The sequence below is a fragment of the Lissotriton vulgaris genome, chromosome 2_1, assembly GCF_964263255.1.
Source record: "Lissotriton vulgaris chromosome 2_1, aLisVul1.2, whole genome shotgun sequence".
In the NCBI taxonomy this organism is placed as follows: domain Eukaryota; kingdom Metazoa; phylum Chordata; class Amphibia; order Caudata; family Salamandridae; genus Lissotriton; species Lissotriton vulgaris.
Window position 1 is genome coordinate 2131840397 of NC_141687.1, and position 19749 is coordinate 2131860145.

Genomic DNA, 19749 nt, shown 5'->3' on the forward strand with positions numbered 1-19749 from the left:
GCGCGCTCCGGGAAGCTTTCAGCTAAGCTCTCCGGTAAGCTTTTCCGTGAGCTCATCTGAAAGCGCACCCAGAGCGCTACTGTCGTTCGTGAAAAAAAATATGAATGAAAAGTTAATAATAATGCAAAACATTTCGTACCATACAAATAAAATTAGTTTTTTTTAATCAGGAAAATGATTATGCATTTCTGTAAAAGTTTGATGACGTCACTTCGGCGCGCAACGTAAGTGCCCTCGGAAGCGCCTACGTTCGCGGCGCGTAAACGCACGCAAAAGCGCCTACGATCGCGCCACGTTTGCGCCCCGGAAGCGCCTACGATCGCGCTGCGCAGACGCACCGGAAGTGCTCCGGAGCGCGCAGCGTAAACGCGTCGGGTCATGTGACCCTAAAATAACACTTTTCATTGGTTGCTAACAGTTTTTTTTTACAATGAATGAAATCCCCACCCATTTCCTTCACTTCTTCTTTCACTTTTGTGACTGAAAGACCTGCCTTTTTGCTCTTGCATATTTCTTGGTTAATCATGGCTGCCAGACCATCCAGCAGTGAAGATGAGCCTGAATTCATCGATGAAGAGCCTCCTCAACCAAAGGTGAAAGAGCATTTCATTTGGAAATTTTTTAAGTTTCCAGCAGACCAGAAAAAGGTGAATGCACCAAAAGTGGAGTGCAGGATCTGCAAACAGGTCCTGTCACGGGGTAACCCCCCAAAAAAGTACTCTTTTGGGAACTTTACCATGATTCGACATGTGGAGAGGAGGCACCCCCAGAATTTTGCCCGGGAAAGTGTCAGGGCTCTGGCACAAGAGGTTCCCAGAGATGGGGCCTCTACATCAACCGGAGGAGCAACTTCTTATGGGAGAGAGCAATCGCAGGAGCAGGTGCCAAACATACAACCTGCATTTAACCATGGGGTCGTCAAATGCAGATACTGCAATCAACTCCTCACCTATGGGGAGCAAAGTGTCCTGCTCATGGTTCGAGCATTGAAGAACCATCGCTGCCCTTCCCACCCCTAATTTTTTTGTTTTCTTTTTGCTCCTGTTGAGCAGTTTCCATTCCCTGTTTTTGTTCCTGTTCAGTTAAAAGAAGAAAACCAAAAGTTCTTTTCAGAACTACCTCCAATTCTCATCAAAGAGCTATATTCTTAAAAAAATGAAGAGTAAGTGAAATATAGTGCATTGATAATTGAAAGGAGAATGAGTAAGAAAGAACAGAAAGGTATGAGAGGTGAAAGGAAGTGAAGTAGGAGGAATGAAAGAAGGTGAGTGTTAGAAAAGAAAGTTATGACACAGTGAATAAACTGGAGGCCTCATTTCTGAAAAGTGACGCATCGCTACGTGAAAACAGCGATGCGTCACTTTTCTGGACGCACTCCTTATGACATTCCAGATATGTCATATTTAATATATGACTAATCAATTCGCAAGGAGTTACAGATATGTCAGTATTTCTGACGTATCTGTAAACACAAAAGTAACGCATTGCTGGAGTGCGTCACAAAAGTGAAGCAACTCCAGTAATGTGTCCTTTCACATGGAAAAAGCACCATGTGAAAGGTTTGCTGTGAAGCAGGCGCAAGATTTTGACGCAACAGCATCCTAAAAGTGACGCACTGCGTCATTATTACCAAGCTTTTTGCAGGGGAACACCCCCTCTGCATGCATTATACCTGACGCTATTTTTAAAAAGTGACGCATCTAGGTACATGGGTCACTTTTTAAAACTCTGCGCCACATTATATCTGCATCAGGTATAATGTATGCAGAGGGGGCAATCCCTCGCAAAAAGCTTGGTAATAACGACGTACTGAAATCTATGAGATTTCTCTGCGTCACTTTTAGGATGCTGTTGCGTCAAAATCTTGCGCCTGCCTCGCGTCACTTTCATGTTTACAGATATGTCAGAAATACTGACGTATCTGTAACTCCTTGCAACATGATTCGTCATACATTAAATATGACACATCTGGAATGTCATAAGGAGTGCGCACAGAAAAGTGACGCATCGCACCAGCAGTGTAATAAAATGTGCCTCGTTGCACTATATTTAAAGGACGCAACAGCATCCTAAAAGTGACGCAGTGAAATCTCAAAGATTTCACTGCGTCGCTATTACAAAGCTTTTTGCGGGGGAACACCCCCTCTGCATGCATTATACCTCACGCAGATATAATGTGGCGCTTGATTTTAAAAAGTGACCCATCTACCTAGATACGTCACTTTTTAAATATAACGCAACGAGGCGCATTTTTTTACACCACTGGTGCGATGCGTCACTTTTCTGTGCGCACTCCTTATGACATTTCCAAGTAACGCATTGCTGGAGTGCGTCACAAAAGTGACGCAACTCCAGTAATGTGTCCTTTCACATGGAAAAAGCACCATGTGAAAGGTCTTGCGTCAGTCTAACACCTGCTGTAAAGCAGGCGCAAGATTTTGACGCAACAGCATCCTAAAAGTGACGCAGTGAAATCTCAAAGATTTCACTGCGTCGCTATTACAAAGCTTTTTGCGGGAGAACACCCCCTCTGCATGCATTATACCTGACGCTATTTTTAAAAAGTGATGCATCTAGGTACATGGGTCACTTTTTAAAACTCTGCGCCACATTATATCTGCGTCAGGTATAATGTATGCAGAGGGGGCATTCCCCCGCAAAAAGCTTGGTAATAACGACGTACTGAAATCTATGAGATTTCTCTGCGTCACTTTTAGGATGCTGTTGCGTCAAAATCTTGCGCCTGCCTCGCGTCACTTTTATGTTTACAGATATGTCAGAAATACTGATGTATCTGTAACTCCTTGCAACATGATTCGTCATACATTAAATATGACACATCTGGAATGTCATAAGGAGTGCGCACAGAAAAGTGACGCATCGCACCAGCAGTGTAAAAAAATGTGCCTCGTTGCACTATATTTAAAAAGTGACGCATCTAGATAGATGCGTCACTTTTTAAATATTGCGTAACAATGCGCATTTTTTTACACCGCTGGTGCGTCACAAAAATTGACGCACAGGCGGCGCAAAACTGGCAGCGCAAGGCCTTCATAAATATGGTCCTGGATTTTCCCCGTGCTTCGCCGGTGCGCGTACCATGAGCTTCCCCCGCGCAAAACGAAAAAAAAAATAAAAAATGTAATGCCCCGCAGGACCCTATTTTAGCCCCCACATCAAACCTAGGGGATCAGAGGGGGTCTACTCTTCCCCCTTATGGTCATTTGCCCCTTTTTTTTTCAAACCCCTTGTGTCTCGATTTTACCGAGACACAAGATGGCGGCCGCTCCAGACTGTTTAGAATGTTTACAGACACCCAAGAGCCAATCAGCTTCCTGCGCGCAAGTCGCGTGTCGCGCCTGGAGCGCACTCCGGTGCGCGCACCGGAGAGCGCCTATAGATATATATATTTTTTTTAACCTAAATTACTCAAAATCCACTGCAGCACATATCTTGAGACATAGCAAAGGCACATCGGGCTACCAGTCCCTTCAATTTTGCCAAGTTTGCTGGAAATCCATTCAGCCGTTCGGGCTAAAAGTGAAATCGACCGCCCTATGGAAATTAACATGGGGAAAACGCGTTTTGGGACCCCCCTTTTATCTCGGCCCCCGCTTGACGTATCCCCCCCAAACTTTCAAGGAAGGACCGGAGCTCGACGAGGCCATTTTCAGGAAATTTTCAGGCAGATTCGTCAACCGGTGCCAAAGTTATTCCAAATAGAATTTTGAGATTTAACATTGAAAAAAATCCTAACTATAACTACCTACTGGCGACCGCCAGTAGGTAATATATATATATATATATATATATATATATATATATTACCTACTGGCGGTCGCCAGTAGGTATATATATATATATATATATATATATTACCTACTGGCGGTCATATTTTTTTTCACGAACGACAGCAGCGCTCTGGGTGCGCTTTCAGGTGAGCTCACCGGAAAGCTTACCGGAGAGCTTATCTGAAAGCTTCCCGGAGCGCGCACCCAGAGCGCAAAAGAAAAAATTATATAAAAAAAAATGAATACTTACAAAAAAACAGCAAATTGTAAAAAAAAAAAAAAGGTTAGAAACTCGATATACAAAGGAATTAGCATTTAAAAAACCTATGAAATTCACTGAAAAAACCATAGGTTTCACACCAGTTATAGTTAGGAATTAGCATTTAAAAAACCTATCAAATTCACTGAAAAAACCATAGGTTTCACACCAGTTATAGTTACCTGGAAATTTTACTGACATAAAACCATTGAAATTTCCACGTTATAGTTAGTTGGACTCACTATAACTTGCACGTGTAATGCACTGCTGATGACATCACATATTACATCACTCATGACATGGTCAGTGACATCACTCATGACATCACTGATGACACCATCCTTGTGACAGAGAGACTGACCTACTTTCACTGTAAAGTAACTCTTAAAACACATTTTGAATAATAAAAAATAACATTTTATAAAAAGTGGACATACCTATACCAGATACAACAACCAATTCAGTAATTCCACCATTTATATACACATCCACTCGCTCACCAACACTTCTATATAGTCACTCATACATATACTCACTCATCATATGTAGTGAGACACCTATACATCCGTTAACACACTGACAGTCTTCAAAAAGTTGCTCACACACATACTCAAACATGCAAATAAACTATTGAACATCCATTTATTTGCATATACAGCTATATATACACTACCACCTTACTTCTAAGGAAACTTACACATACTTACTATCTTAAACAATCACTTATAGAAACACATACTTACGAACTCTTTCAATCTCTCACTCTCACATTTACTCACTTATATACACCAATACTCACATATACTACATTAAAACATATGTAGTTACTGATAAAGACACTAGTGAGACAGTCATTCACTTACTAACACATACATATGCACACTCATTCACCCTTACAATCCTACACATATGCTGTCTTCAAAACACATACAAACAGTGAGTCAGTCATTGATGCATCTTTGTGCTAAGTAACACCCCCACCAAATCAAACAGACAATTATAAAGATACTAAAAAAACATCTAATAACCCATATATACACACACATGTAGTTACTCACCAACCCATGCAGCCACTTATACACAAAGTGAAACACTGATACATATATTTAAATATTTACACATTACTCGCTAATATATGTATTCACTAAGATACACTTAATAAGGCAGATATCCAATCATTTAAAAAAAAAAACATCCATTAAGACAATAATTTAAACAAATATTCTTCCATCGACCTTAACATACATATATAAAACATATTTATTTATCTGAAAGACACACATTCACTGGATGGTGTCATCAGTGATGTCATGAGTGATGTCACTGACCATGTCATGAGTGATGTAATTTGTGATGTCATCAGCAGTGCTTTACACGTGCAAGTTATAGTGAGTCCAACTAACTATAACGTGGAAATTTCAATGGTTTTATGTCAGTAAAATTTCCAGGTAACTATAACTGGTGTGAAACCTATGGCTTTTTCAGTGAATATATATATATATAAATATATATCTACATCTATATATATATGTCTATCACACTCTGAATTCATCCAAAGAATCAAGGCACACTCCTCAACAGGTTCCAATATTTATTTAGCAGAAGGTCTGGTATTTAATAAAAAAAAAAATTCTCAACGCCTAAAGCGTTTTAGCCCCTCCCGGTCTTTGATCACAGGCTGCAGTGTGGCACCAACACTCTCTTTCTCTGGTACTCTTTTCCACTTACTTACTATAATTATTGCCCTCCGATGGGCCTTTTGGTAACTGTTTGTGTTGCGCTGCATGTTGGGAATCGTAGTGCCAGAAAGGTCTATTCTTACCCATAAGTGTGTGTGTGTTGCTAAACTGTTATTTATTGTAAAAATAAAACCCTCCAATGTGTTTCTTAAAATACCTTGCTAGAAATTTTTAGATGCTGAACTGCTATTCCACACAATTTAGCTCTGGTTGACTCAGATTCAAGGCGGACCCACAATATCACTTCTGTGGTGGTGCAGCCTTGAACTGCAGGACCTCCACAATATCTCACTCCAAATTCATCCAAAGAATCAAGGTGCACTCCTCAGCAGGTTCCAATATTTATTTTAGCAGGAGGTCTGGCATTTCATTAAAAAAAAATGTCTCCTCGCCTAACGCGTTTCAGACCCTCCCGGTCCTTGATCACATGCTGCAGGGTAGCTCCAACAAGCTCCTTTATTGGTACTCTTTTTCGCATGCTTATTATAATTATTGCCGTCCGGTGTTCGTGTTGTGTTGCATGTTGGGAATCATAGTGCCATAAAAGGTTGTTGTCGGGGCCCCATACGCGGCCCACCATCATTATTATTTATTGCCCCTGTGACCTTGCCCACCCAGGGGCTTCATTAAACGAAGCGTGGCAAACCGCGCTTCATTTAAAAAGAAAAAATGTTTCCGTGAGATTAGAGGATCCAACGTGATTCCTGCCGAACAAAATGCTTTTTTGGTCCCTGTGGGTTCCCCTGAACAAGCATAGGGGGTCAGGATGTTTCTCTCCTAGCCCCTTTATTTTGTTTTATGCTTTTGCTTGTGACTTGGTTCAACCGAGTCACAAGATGGCTGCCAACTCTTCCTGGTTTGAAGTGTTGGCAGCCAATCAGATCTCAGGCCCGAGATCGGAAGGATTCTCGGATCCAACGCTGCCAGAGTTGTTTATCTGAGAAATCTTAACAATTCTCAGGAACTACTGAACGGATTTGCACAATTTAACAAAGCTAGTGCTCAGTGGACATATCTTTTTGCTAAATTTGGTGCAATTCTGTTCAGTAGTTTGGGCTGTAGCATTGTCTAAAGTTTCCTTTGGAAATTAACATGGAGAAAACTGTGTTTTGGGCCCCCCCCCCTTTTTCACATGGGGGGGTCACGCCCCCCATGCGTGGGCGCCCACTAGACGGTTCACCCACGCCCCCCCATGCGTGAAGATCAGTCAATTGACGCCAAAGTTATTGGCAAATCAAAAGCTGTTTTTTGATAGAAATCAGGTCCTAACAATAACTACCTACTGGAGAACATACATATATATATATATATATACATATATATACATATATATATATTACCTACTGGCGGTCGCCAGTAGGTATATATAGTTAGGATTTTTTTGAATAGGGATTTCTGAAAACTCTATGTTGAATAACTTTCGTGTTGAAGGATGGAATTGGCTGAAATTTTTAGGAAAATGGCACATTTTGTTTCTGAGCGTCCCCTGAAAGTTGGGGGGGGGGGGGGTTCTTGAAGTGGGGGCCGAGAAAAAAGGGGGTTCCCAAAACGTGTTTTTAACATTGAGTTTTCCATAGGGCGGTTGGACTCACTTTTAGCTCGAACGGCTGAATGGATTTCTATGAAACTTGGCAAAATTGTAGGGACTGGTAGTCCGATGTGCCTTTGCTAGGTCTCAAGATATGTGCTCAAGTGGATTTTGAGTATTTTAGGTTAAAAAAATATATATATCTGTGACAGTGTCCCGGTAAGCGCCCCGGTTCGCGTACCAGCCGCGTAACGGAACTTTGCGAGGAGAAGCGGATTGGCTCTCGGGTGTTTGTAAACATTCTAAACAGTCCGGAGCGGCCGCCATCTTGTGTCTCAGTAGGATCGAGACACAAGAGGTGGCCAAAACAAAGGGGGAAATGACCATAAGGGGGCATAGTAGATCCTCCCTGACCCCCTAGGTTTGATGTGGGGGCTTTAAAAGGGCCCCACGGGGCAAAAAAAAAATCGTTTTTTTTGCGGGGGGAGCGCCCGGTACGCGCACCGGGAAGCGGTCCGGGGAGCGTACTATGGGGAAAAAAGAATGATAGACTTTCCAAATATTGTATGTTTATTGATTGTTCATTTTTATTTTTTTATTTTTATTTAAGTAGCAACATGTAGGTACCAATGCAGAGTCAAAAAATTCATATACACCGTCTCCTTTGTAGATATCTTGCATGTTGTTTCAGAAGTTATTGTGGTATATGGAATTCATACCATAGTGTGTCAGGAAAGCAGAAACAATATGGAGGCAGGAGATGATAAAGAGATGTTAAATACACATTGGAGATAATATAGTTGGAGAAAGGAAGTAACTATGAGCAAACTTACCATGACCACAAAAAAGTTGCACAGTATATTTTAAGTCTCACTTTATATTATATCTTTTGGGGTACTTTTTCATAATTTTCAAATAAGAAAGAATAATGTCTCAAACAATTTTAACTTATAAAATTTAAATTTATTGTTCTGATTTTTCAAAATCTAAAAGAATTTCTAACATTAATTCATCTGGTATGTCCTCTTTTTCATTCCATGATTCACATTCATCAACACATTTAATTAATTCTTCGTCTACAGTGTCATCCAAAAAGTCTATTTCTTCTTTTTCTTCGTTTTCAATCTTAATTTGAAATGAAATTTTATTTTCATTCTGTTGTGCTTCCATTTTCTTGCTGTAAATTGCATAAAAAATAAATATATCAGTAGAGATAGGGCACTGTTGGGTTTAAGTTCAGACAGGTACTTGTGAGTTTATAACAGAGAAGTTACCTTTGGGCACTGTATGGTTTCAGGCAGGAAGTAGAACTATTAAAAAGTGCCTGTGAAGAAGCCTAAGTAAATTCATAATTATACCACAGAAGCCTAACTCAATCAATAATTTAAATAATTAAGCCTTTCTCAATGACTAACTCTTAAAGAGGGACAGTATATAACTATCTGAAAACGTTTTCCTCAATTAATTTAAAGTGCATAACATAGTTCTCCTTTCAAATTTTTAAAATAACATCTTACCTTTCAAAAAGAAGTTTAAGTTGTCAGTGAAAATGCTCTTGAAATGTACTTCAGGAAGTAGTAGTCAAAATGGCTGTGTTTCTCTCTCTTTCTTTATATATATTCAGGTACATAACCAATCAAATGTCATGAAATAAAAGTAGAAAATGAAAGTAACATTTTAATTGGTTGTCAATTCTAAAACTTCATATGTGTTTTTGTCATGTAATTTACCTCAGGATATTTAGTCAGGCCTACAGCATAAATGTCTCAATGGAATTCCATCAAATTTGGGTAAATGGTAGGGACTGCTATGTAGTAGGGCTTATTATAAATGTGATGAAAGTGTCTCCAGTGGTTTTTCTGTAAATTACTTTCCCACCTTTTTTAAGCGAGCGCTTTCGGTGCGCGCCCCGGTATGCGTACCGGCAGCGTTACGGGAGTCCTCCATTTTGTGTTTCGGTAGAATTGAGACACAAGATGGAGGGCAAACAATGTTCGGAATGGGTAGAAGGGGGCATGGTAGACACTTCCTGACCCTCTAGGTTTTCTGAGGGGGGCTTAGGACGCTCATATAGGCAAAAAAAATAAAAACATTTGCGTGGGGAGCTCCCGGTACGCGCACCGGTAAGCGTACCGGGGAGCGTACTTTGGTGAAAAATAGTGAAAAAAGTAAGAAAAAGAAAAACGTTTTTAATGATCAGAGGTAGGGTAGCACAGAAAAGAGCTATTGGGTTCTGTGGCTGATTTAGGTACCTACAAGTAGGTTCAAATGCACAGTCTTAAATTCAGGAGGAATATTCTATTCCCCTCATCTGAGAAGTGCACACTATCTCCTCTGTAGATGTCTTGCATTTTGTAACACAAGTTATTGTTGTATATTGAACCCATTCTAAAGTCTCTCATCAGTGATGTCATTTGAGATGTCATCAGTGATGTCATCAGTGATGTCACTGACCATGTCATGAATGATGTAATATGTGACATCATCAGCAGTGGATTGCGGGTGCGCGATATATAGTTAGTGCAACTAACTATATATGCGAATTTCAATGGTTTTGTGTGAGTAAAATAAGGTTTTGTAAATGCTAATCCCTAACTATATATGGTCTATAACCTATGGTTTTTTCAGTGAATATATATATATATATTTACATATATGTTCACGCTCCTTGTGACCAAAAAGAGTGGAAGCACTCTCTTGGGCGGGTGCAGTTTGCGGCCATGGTCCGACCGCTTTATATCGCGCTCACACCTCCTCCACTTTACCAAAAAGATGCTGCACTCATGGGGATGCTTTTCAAGATTCTTTATTGCAGGCAAAACAAACGTGTTTCGGCAAGTCGCCTTCCTCAGTGTTCATCGCACACTGAGTGAAACCAGTTTCAAAACATTTTCCATCAGGAGTAACGATAAAGAAAGGACTAACGAGTCTGTTGTTAATTTAGACGCCATTTTGGAAAGGTAAAAATACTTCTTATTTGTAAACAATATTATACATTATTTACATGAAGAATAACCTCTCACATTTCATAATTGTACAAAATCGTATTTACAATCAATCTTGCACTTTTCCTTTGTTTGAATTACCGTTCACCCTCAAAACAGTCTGTCTCACACGTGTTCACTTTGTGATTTTGCAACGATTGGCCACATATATTGCAGAAACAGAGAAGGGACAGTGTACCTGTTCATTCTCGCAATCATCTTTAATTCACCTAGGATAGGCGAAATTTTATTGTAACTATGTAGATGCCAAATAGGTCAACAAACTTGTGTAAGCTTTTACTCATTATCCACAAGATTATGTTGGATTAAGCTGTTTATCGGCTATAAGTCCCTGCTCTGTATTCATGACTCATGTGGTTCCATTTGTCAAATTGCTCACAATTTTCACACTAAGTTACTTGACATGATGATATTTACAAAAACAAAAAAAAACAGAAAACAACAAACAAACACAATATGTGGCTATCTTTGATCATAAATTATAAGGCACAAAAGACTAGTTAAAGTGCCCCTAATTTACATTGTCTACACTATTTACACTATGTACAAGTACTACAGATTTATCTCCACAAAGTCTCAGATGCCAATTCATGAACCTAGGTGTACAGCAAGCTCCTCTCCACTGTTCAATCCACCTGGATGCTTGGTCATGAGATCTATGATATACTGAGACTCTAGTCTTCGAATCCTCTTTAGCCTATCCCCCCTCTGATGTTAACAGGTACCGAGTCTACTCCATAGAATTGCAACTTGTTTCTATCTTTTTGGTATAGCTCTGAAAAGTGGCGCGCCACAGGGTATGCCAAGCCCACCTTGTCTATGGCCCTTAGATATTCTAGGATTCTGATTTTTAAAGAATGAATGGTACTCCCTATGTATTTCAACCCACATGGGCATACCAAACAGTATACGGCATAGGGAGTACTATAAGTAATAAATCTCTTTATAGGTTTTAGTTCTTTCATCCCTGGTACTTTGTATCCTAGGACCCTCTTGCTGTTTGTGCATGCCTTGCACTTTCCACAAGGAAGAAACCCTTTAATTTCTTTCAGGGTCTGGACTTTACCTGGTGTGGCTTCAAGGTGACTCCTCACTAATGTATCTTTCAAAGATCTACTTTTTCTGAAAGTTATTAGGGGATAATTTGGTATATCATCTTTTATGACTGGATCTGTCTTGAGTATATGCCAGTTCTTTTTTAGCATTTTTCTTAGTTGATTGGCATCTGAAGAATATGGGGTTATCATGGGAAACTGATGTTTATCCTTGGTGTTCTTAGTCTTATCTTTTGCCCATCAATAGGATCTTTCTATCAATGCCTCGTACCTTGGACAAAGCCTTGTCTAAGGTGGCAGCCTGATAGCCCTTAGCTCTGAATCTCTTAATGCTCTCTGAGGCAGCCGCCTCGAAATCAGCATCTCTCAAGCTGTTTCATTTCAATCTCAAAAGCTCCCCATAGGGTATGCTTTGGACGAGCTTAGGGGGATGGCTACTCCTTGCTTGAAGTATAGAGTTGCCAGCTGTGGCTTTCCTGAATAAGGCAGTGTGCAGGGTTCCTTCTTCAACGAACACTCTGAGGTCCAGATAATCCACTCCCACTGGACTAACTGTACCCGTTGAAGGTATTCTCATTAAGGATCCTAATATAGTCATGCGCCTGTTCAAACGTGCCCTGCCATATGATGAATACGTCATCAATATAGCAATGCCATTGAACCACTCTGCCTCTTAGTCCCCCCTCTACGGTTCTGGGCACCCGCTCCTCCCGCCAGCCAATGAACAAGTTCGGGTAGCTGGGGGCAAAGCAGGTGCCCATCGCCGTACCAGACCTCTGTCTGTAGAACTGATCCTCAAACAGGAATATGTTGTTTACCAGGCAAAATTCCATAAATTCAAGCAACATACTGGAATGTTCCATAAATCTCAGCTGTCTCTTTTTCAAAAAGAATTGTATTGCATTCAAACCATGATGATGTTCTATACATGTATATAAGCTGGTAATGTCCAATACAATCAAAAGATAAGAATTGTCCCATTTACAGTCGCAGTTTTATTAAAAAAATCCTTTATGTCCTGTACATAGGATCCTAGTTGTTTCACAAAAGGAGAGAGGTAGTAATCGACGAAGATAGACAAATGTTCAGTGAGACTGTTCATGGAAGACACTATGGAACGTTCCGGGGGGGGGGGGGGTTGCTGTTTTTATGGAGTTTTGGAATATGGTAAAAGGTGTCCCATTGACTTTTCATTAAGGTCAGCAATTGGTGGTGTTATGTAGCCAGTTTCTGCTGATACCGGCACGGGGCACGCCCTCTCATTCTGGAGCTCTGCGAAATCAGCCACAAGTGGTGGAGTATGAGGAGTACATCGTGGTGCCCCCCCAAGCAGAGGTATTTCCAATTGGAGTGTATTTATGCGAGGGGATCGAGGAGGCGGCATTTTGCTGCCTGATAAGGGCACAAGAAAAGGTTTTAGCGGGACCACCACATCCAGGACTCCTGTGGTGGAGTACAGCCCAGCGCCAAGAATTTGGGGACATTATCGCTGTTTAGAGCTCTGCATCAATGTATAAGGAACCTCATGGGGACTGCAAATACCATCATGCAGTGGAGCTGGGATTCCTAGCACAATCAACACACCTGCCTGTGGGAGGAGGAGTCAAGAGACTACTTCTATGGGAGCCACTCACATCCCCAAACAGACATGCTCATATCTACTTACAAACCCACACAACCAATCACACAGCCACTCACACACCCATACAGTCTCTCATACATCCACTCACATGCCCACAAAACCACTAACACACCCACTCACAGACCCATTCAGTCTATCACACATCCACTTGCACATCTACATAATCCCTCACACATCCACTCGCAGACCCATACAGCCTCTCATACATCCACTCACACAATGACACACACACTCATGCAACCACTTACAAGCCCACTCACACACCAATACAGCTACTCACACACCCATACAACCACTCACACACCCATATAACCACTCATAAAGCTACTCACTACCCTCTGATAGATCCATACAACCACTCAAACACCAACTTATACCATGATACAGTCACACAGCCACTCAGATTAGCTTAGTTTATAAATTTAAGTCTCAGAAATGTTTATGAAACACAGTCACTGAATGATGTCATGAATGATGTAATTTGAGATGTCATAAATGATGTCACTGACCATGTCATGAGTGATGAAACATGTGAGGTCCTAAGCAGTGCATTGCGGGGGCGTAAGTTATAGTTAGCTCCGGTAACTATAACTGCTGAATTTTGATGGTATTGTGCATGTGGAATCTGAGCCTAACTATAACATCCCTGTAATCTTTGTTTTTTTTCAGTGAATATGTATATATGTATATATTATAACTTTAACCACTGCCCCTTACCTAGAGGCAGCGCTTAAAGGTAGGATAGTGTTTCCATAGAAAAATTCCCTTTTTGTGTTGCTAATAACTTTAGCGCTGTTTGATGAATCTCAACAAAACGTATTTTTTAAATTGCTACTTTTTTGTTAGTTTGCATATGGAAAGTTTTGGGGTATCCGTCAAGCGGAAGCCAAGAAAAAGGGGGGGTCCCAAAACATATTTTCTCATTCATTTTTTCATCTGACCTTTAGACACAGCTGCAGCCCAAACCGCAGATGGATTTACACCAAATGTGGCATACAACTAGATCTTGGTTCAGAAAGAGTGCGTTTTGTTATTTGGTGTAAATCCATTCAGTAGTTTTCGAGCAAGCAATACTCAAATTCTTTGTTTATTTCACACCGTTGAGGATTCCCAGACCTGAAAGATCTCTTGGAAATAGCTGATTGGCTACCAGCACATAAGCAACGATGTGACTGCAACCATCTTAGAACTCTGGACTCAGAAAAAGGTGAAAAAAGACATAAGGAGGTAGGGTAGGGATACCTTGACCCCCTAGGCCTGAGACACATTTTTTTTTATTGTTGCTGAAAATTGGTGGAGAATTCGCAAATCTATGGCAGCATTTTAAAAAAATGTGGTCTACTGTGCTACTGTTAAACAAACCAGAGCCCAGTAGAGCGACTCAAAATATTCATGTTGGGAAGGATGCCCATGTCCCCGCGCCTTATTAGGCCCCAGGGACCCCATACGTTGGAGCAAAAATCCATAATCAAAAGGGAAGGCCCTGTGAGGCCAGAGGGACCCCATTACCTGGGGCAAATCTATAATATGATTGGGGTATGCAGTACCCCTCCCCAAGTCTAAACGGGCCGCAGTGCCCCCTTCCCCTACAGCCAAACAGTTTATTGTAGGGGAGGACCCCGTACAGAGCCTCAAAAGGCCCCATGAAGCCCACCCCCCAGGGTTGAAGTAAACTAAAAAGGGAAGAGGGCTGCAAGGCCCTCCTCACTAAGCCTGTTGAGGCCTCAGAGACCCCTTTCCCTGGGGTGGGCTCCTTAGAACAGAGAAGTTTCTCTGCTCGCACAAGCCTGGTCATGGAAACATATCTTTGCTCCCTGCCAGCAGGAGCATTTTTAATTTCCCACCAGGTGGGAGCAATCATAACTTCTCTGCCTGCAACAGCACATGCAGGGAAAACATGTCTGGTCCCAACCGGTGGGAGATATAAAAATGCTCCCTCTGGGTGGGAGCAGACCTCTGTTTCTCTGCCTGCACTACTGTGGACAGGGAAACAGAACAGATATTGCTCCTGCCTGGGGAGGAGTATGCAAAAAATAGCTACTCCCTCTGGGCGGGAGCAATGCAGGTTCCCCCCCGTGGCCCTCAACTTGCTGCTTGGTGGGTGCCCTGGGTGCACCCACTTAAAGTTAAGTTAGGCCCTGAGGATGGGGTGCCTACGGCCATAATAGGCTTGGGGAGGGGGGCACAAGCCTCCCTCACCTTTTTAATGGCAACAGGGCCCAGGGGATTGGTTGTATATATGTACATACTTATATAGATATGGTTTTAGTCATCCCTTGTAATACATTGGTCTATTCAACTCTGATTCATATTTTTTTGTTGCCCGCCTCAACATAGAGCATGGAGCAATCAGTCAAACCACTGCGGCCGTTGGATCACTTGCAGTTCAGTGCCAAGGCTGATGAATGAATGCTTTATTTGCCAATGCTTTTTTCTTTCCATTATTAGTCCTTCTTATATTTGTGTAGTCACCTGTGTGTTTAAACTATGTTAATCAGGTTAAAGTAATTCCAAGTCAATGGAACCTTTTTTTTAGGTCCAACTCTATGGCACAGGCAGGTCAAAGTATCCTGAGGCAATGGCAGCAGGCTCCTTAAGCGATTGTTTTCAGAGATTTGTATCCCCTAAGCATTTACATATCTGTTAGAACTAAAATCCTTGGTGTGGTTTCCCCTGTCTTTTTGCCTCTCCCTCCTGTATTTTTGCTGGGTTGTGTAGGAACTTTACCACTGCTGATCAGTGATAAAGGGCAAGTGCTCCCTGTGTAAATTAGGATTATGATTGGCTATCCTGATTGGCATATTTGATTTACTGGTAAGTCCCTAGTAAAGTGCACTGTGGGTGCCCAGGCCCTGTAATCAAATGCTACTAGTGGGCCTGCAGTACTGGTTGTGCCACCTACATCAGTAGCCCTTTAAACCTGTCTCAAGACTGCCATTGCAATGCCTTCCAGTGCACTTTTAAACTGCTTTGCCAACAAACCATCCCTTTTACTAGCTGCGAGGCACCCTTAAGGACCAGTGTATGTGAAAGGTAGGACATGTACTGGTGTTTGTTGCATGTCCTGATAGTGAAATACTTCCAATTTCATTTTTCAGTATTGTAAGGACTATCTCTACCACAGGTTATCATTGGAGCTACCATGTAACATCTTACAACTGTAACTTTCATTTGGGAAAAGATAGAGATTTGGAGTTTGTGTTCCCTGAACTCAGAATTTAAAAATGCATCTTTTAGTGAAGTTTGTTTTTAAATCGTGTGTTTGAAAAGGCCACTTTTAAAAAATTCAGAAGGAATCATTGATGGACAGAAAGTTGAACAATATCAAACATCACACAATGTACAGAGATCTGGGCCTAAATCCATTGTTTTTTTGCTCCGCATGCCATTCCAGTTTAAACCCAGACATATGCAAATTGGTCTGACCCTGCTCTCTATGGGAACAGTCCAGCCTGAGCTGCTAGGCCAGGACCTCCCTGGTCTGGTAGCAAGCATGCTGGGACAGGTTTTGGGATTTTACCCCTTATCTGTCAGGCTAGCTTGAGTTCAGTAATAGTTTCAACAATGGTTCTTTCGGGTATACAAACAATTGCTTTAAATCATGTGTATGTCTTCAACAGTGGTCAAAGCATAACTTCATTAATTATTATGCTACTTTGATTATCTTTAAAGTGCAAAACCAAACACAGGATAGGGTCAGAGTGATTTCAATAATTCAGTTACTTTTTCTTTTTGTTTCTGACTGACACCTTAGATATATGCATAAAAAACTTTTTTACTTTTTTACAAAATACAAGGTACGGCGCAACAATTCAGATCAGTGTACAGAGTGACATAACGTGAAAATATTGTGACAATGTGACATATAAGTGATGGTCTATTTACTTTTGAATGAATAGTATTAAAAGAGAGGAAAGGTTATGAAAGGCCAATTCCTGTTTTATTGATACTAGAGACCAACACGCTATATTGATTAGCTGTGGTGTGTTGGGCACGGTAAACTGGTCCTTTTAGTGGTTCTGTCGACGTTTCGACCCTGTGGACACCTTATTTATGGGTCGCTAGCGGGTCTTCTTCAGGACGGGGACTGGGAAAAGATTATTGCGCCTGTTGGTTTAAAGGGAATAAAACCATCAGGTTTGGATTTTGCACAAGAATATGACAGAAAATGTTATTGGACAGTATTTTCACAATTTTTTACCAGATCTTCATGGAACAGACATCCCGATATTCTACTTTGTAAGGGTGTCCTCTGCAATCTTGAATCTACATAATCAAACACAATTAAAATTATTGTGCTGATTAATCCACATTAATCATATGGGGAATCGTAATTAAGCCTCACGAGTGCTATTCACTCACCTATTATGGATATCCTGTTGTATTAATCAGGTTTATTCCTATTCGCTGGTGGCTTTTCTCTCTCTTTACCACAATCGTTTGTGCTTTATTTTCAACAATCTGCAAATTAATATTGTTTGCGAGTCATTAGTAATGTATCAAACTAGACTCGGAATGATTATTATAGCTATTACGCTCTCGTAATAGCACTCACCATTAGTATGTGCGTGTTTCAATATCTCCGTTAGAAAGAGGCATGGTTGCTGTCTGCCGTAATCGTGCCGCCTCGCACTCAATGTGAGATTTCTGAAATTTAAAAAACGGAAAAAGGTCCGTGAATTCACATGACCCCACGCGCTAGGTTATAATCTTGGTAGATCCGTAACTCGCTACGCTCACCATCAAAGGTGCCGTTTCATTCCTCAATCGGGGATTCTGAAGGTGTCCGCTCGGCTAAGCAGTGTCGAGTAGGTGAACGCGAGTCAGATAACGCGATACATATCAACTTCCGCGTTCAGCCTCGAGGACGTACGCGTTGCCTGGCAACGTAACGCGAATCCGGGGCACCAGTCCAAATGACGTAAACCCACCTGTTTCCACATTGCGAAGCAACTCAGCCCGAGTGCGGGTTGGTTTCGAAATGCCTCTCGTTGCTAGGCAATCAAGAGACCGGTTATTATTTTAATAAAGGAACCCGTTTGAGACTTTGGGGAATGTTAAATTCTGAGGTTTTATTGGAAGCGAAGTATTAGCATGAGTGCAGGATGATTTCAACGTGCCTCTCGTTGCTGGGCAATCGGGAGACCGGTTATAGGAAACTTCCATAATTATTTTGATAAAGGACCCCGTTTGATGTTTGGGGACTTTAGGGACTGTGAAATTCGATGGTTTTTTGGAAGCGAAGTATTAAAGTTGTGTGGCCGAGTCACAGAATGGTTTATTTAGGATGAAGAAAAGAATGTATCCATCTGCACTCCTTCTTTGAACAGTGTCCTACAGGGGCTTAATGAGAGAGAGGAAACAGCGAGACAAATGGGGCAGCTATAAATGTTTGGTTATTGTTACATCAGTTGCCTTATTTTGACTTATAACACTTTTCTGAACGCTTTATTTTGATTTATAACACTTTCCTGAATGTTTTTGCAAAAGTGAATGTAAAAAGAAATATAATGATCAAGGTTTTCTATGTAATGTTCATGGATTACTTAGATTGACCATTTATATTAATTGCTTAGAAAATGAAGGCTAACTATATGTAGTGATTGATTCTTTGAGATAGGTTAAATATCGTTTCCTTTTCTTCATCCTAAATAAACCATTCTGTGATTCGGCCACACAACTTTAATACTCCATAATGTATCCTTTAACATTTAAGTTAGGTCAAGGGTAGATCTGTCTGGGAGGCTTCAAAGGGGCCAAGATTTCTACCAACTGTGGAGAATGGGACAGACGAGGCTGGAAGGCTGAGAATATACAATTTGAACACTCTCCCTGCTTGGACATCCCCCACAGAGGTTATCTTCTATGTTTTGGTGTTGATAAATGTCCCATCACTGGAACAATCAAGGACTGAAAGTTAGAGCCAACACAAGAATGAGACAGACCAGTGGCTGGGAAATTTGGTATGAGATGTGAGGACTCAACACCCACACTCCTCTCAGATTATGGGTGCCCTTCATTTTTTGCGAGAAGTTCAGGGCCCTCGTCAAAGTTACCCTAAAAAAAACAACACACAAGATGTTTTCAATTGTTCACGCATTATTCAATTTAGTTGTCTAAGTTCTTAGGATGATGCAGAAAATCTCTCAGGGCCATATGTACAAAAGGATTTAGCATTTCTTAACAAACCAAATCGCAATTTAGGTCCATTAAGAAATGCTAAATTGCCTTTCCATATGTACAAATGCAGATTGGGAATCGCAAAATGCAATTTCTACCCAGTGGAAATCACATTATGCAAATCCCTGAATAGGAAATTGCAAATAGAGATGTCCTACTTGCGATTTCATAAGCACAAGTACAAAGCATCTCCTAAATGCGAAATTGGCACTCTGGAAATGCCATTACCATCGACTCCAAGTCCATGGTAATCATTTGCAATTTAAAAAAATACAAACAACATGCTTTTTTAAAGTGCCATGTACCACACATACCACTAGGGCATTTGTGCACTTTACATGTGCACCACTTGTTTAGGGGGGTACATCAAGTGGGGCCTTAGGCCCATAAGCACCCTTGGTTTTGCATTTCAGATTTGCGATTTCCTACTAGGAAAATGCAATTTTTAAAAACGCAAAACCATTTGTACCTATGGGCCTTTTGGCCCCATAGGAACTAATGGTTTAGCATTTCCTAAATAGTGATTTCCTAATATGGAGTATTCCTTGAA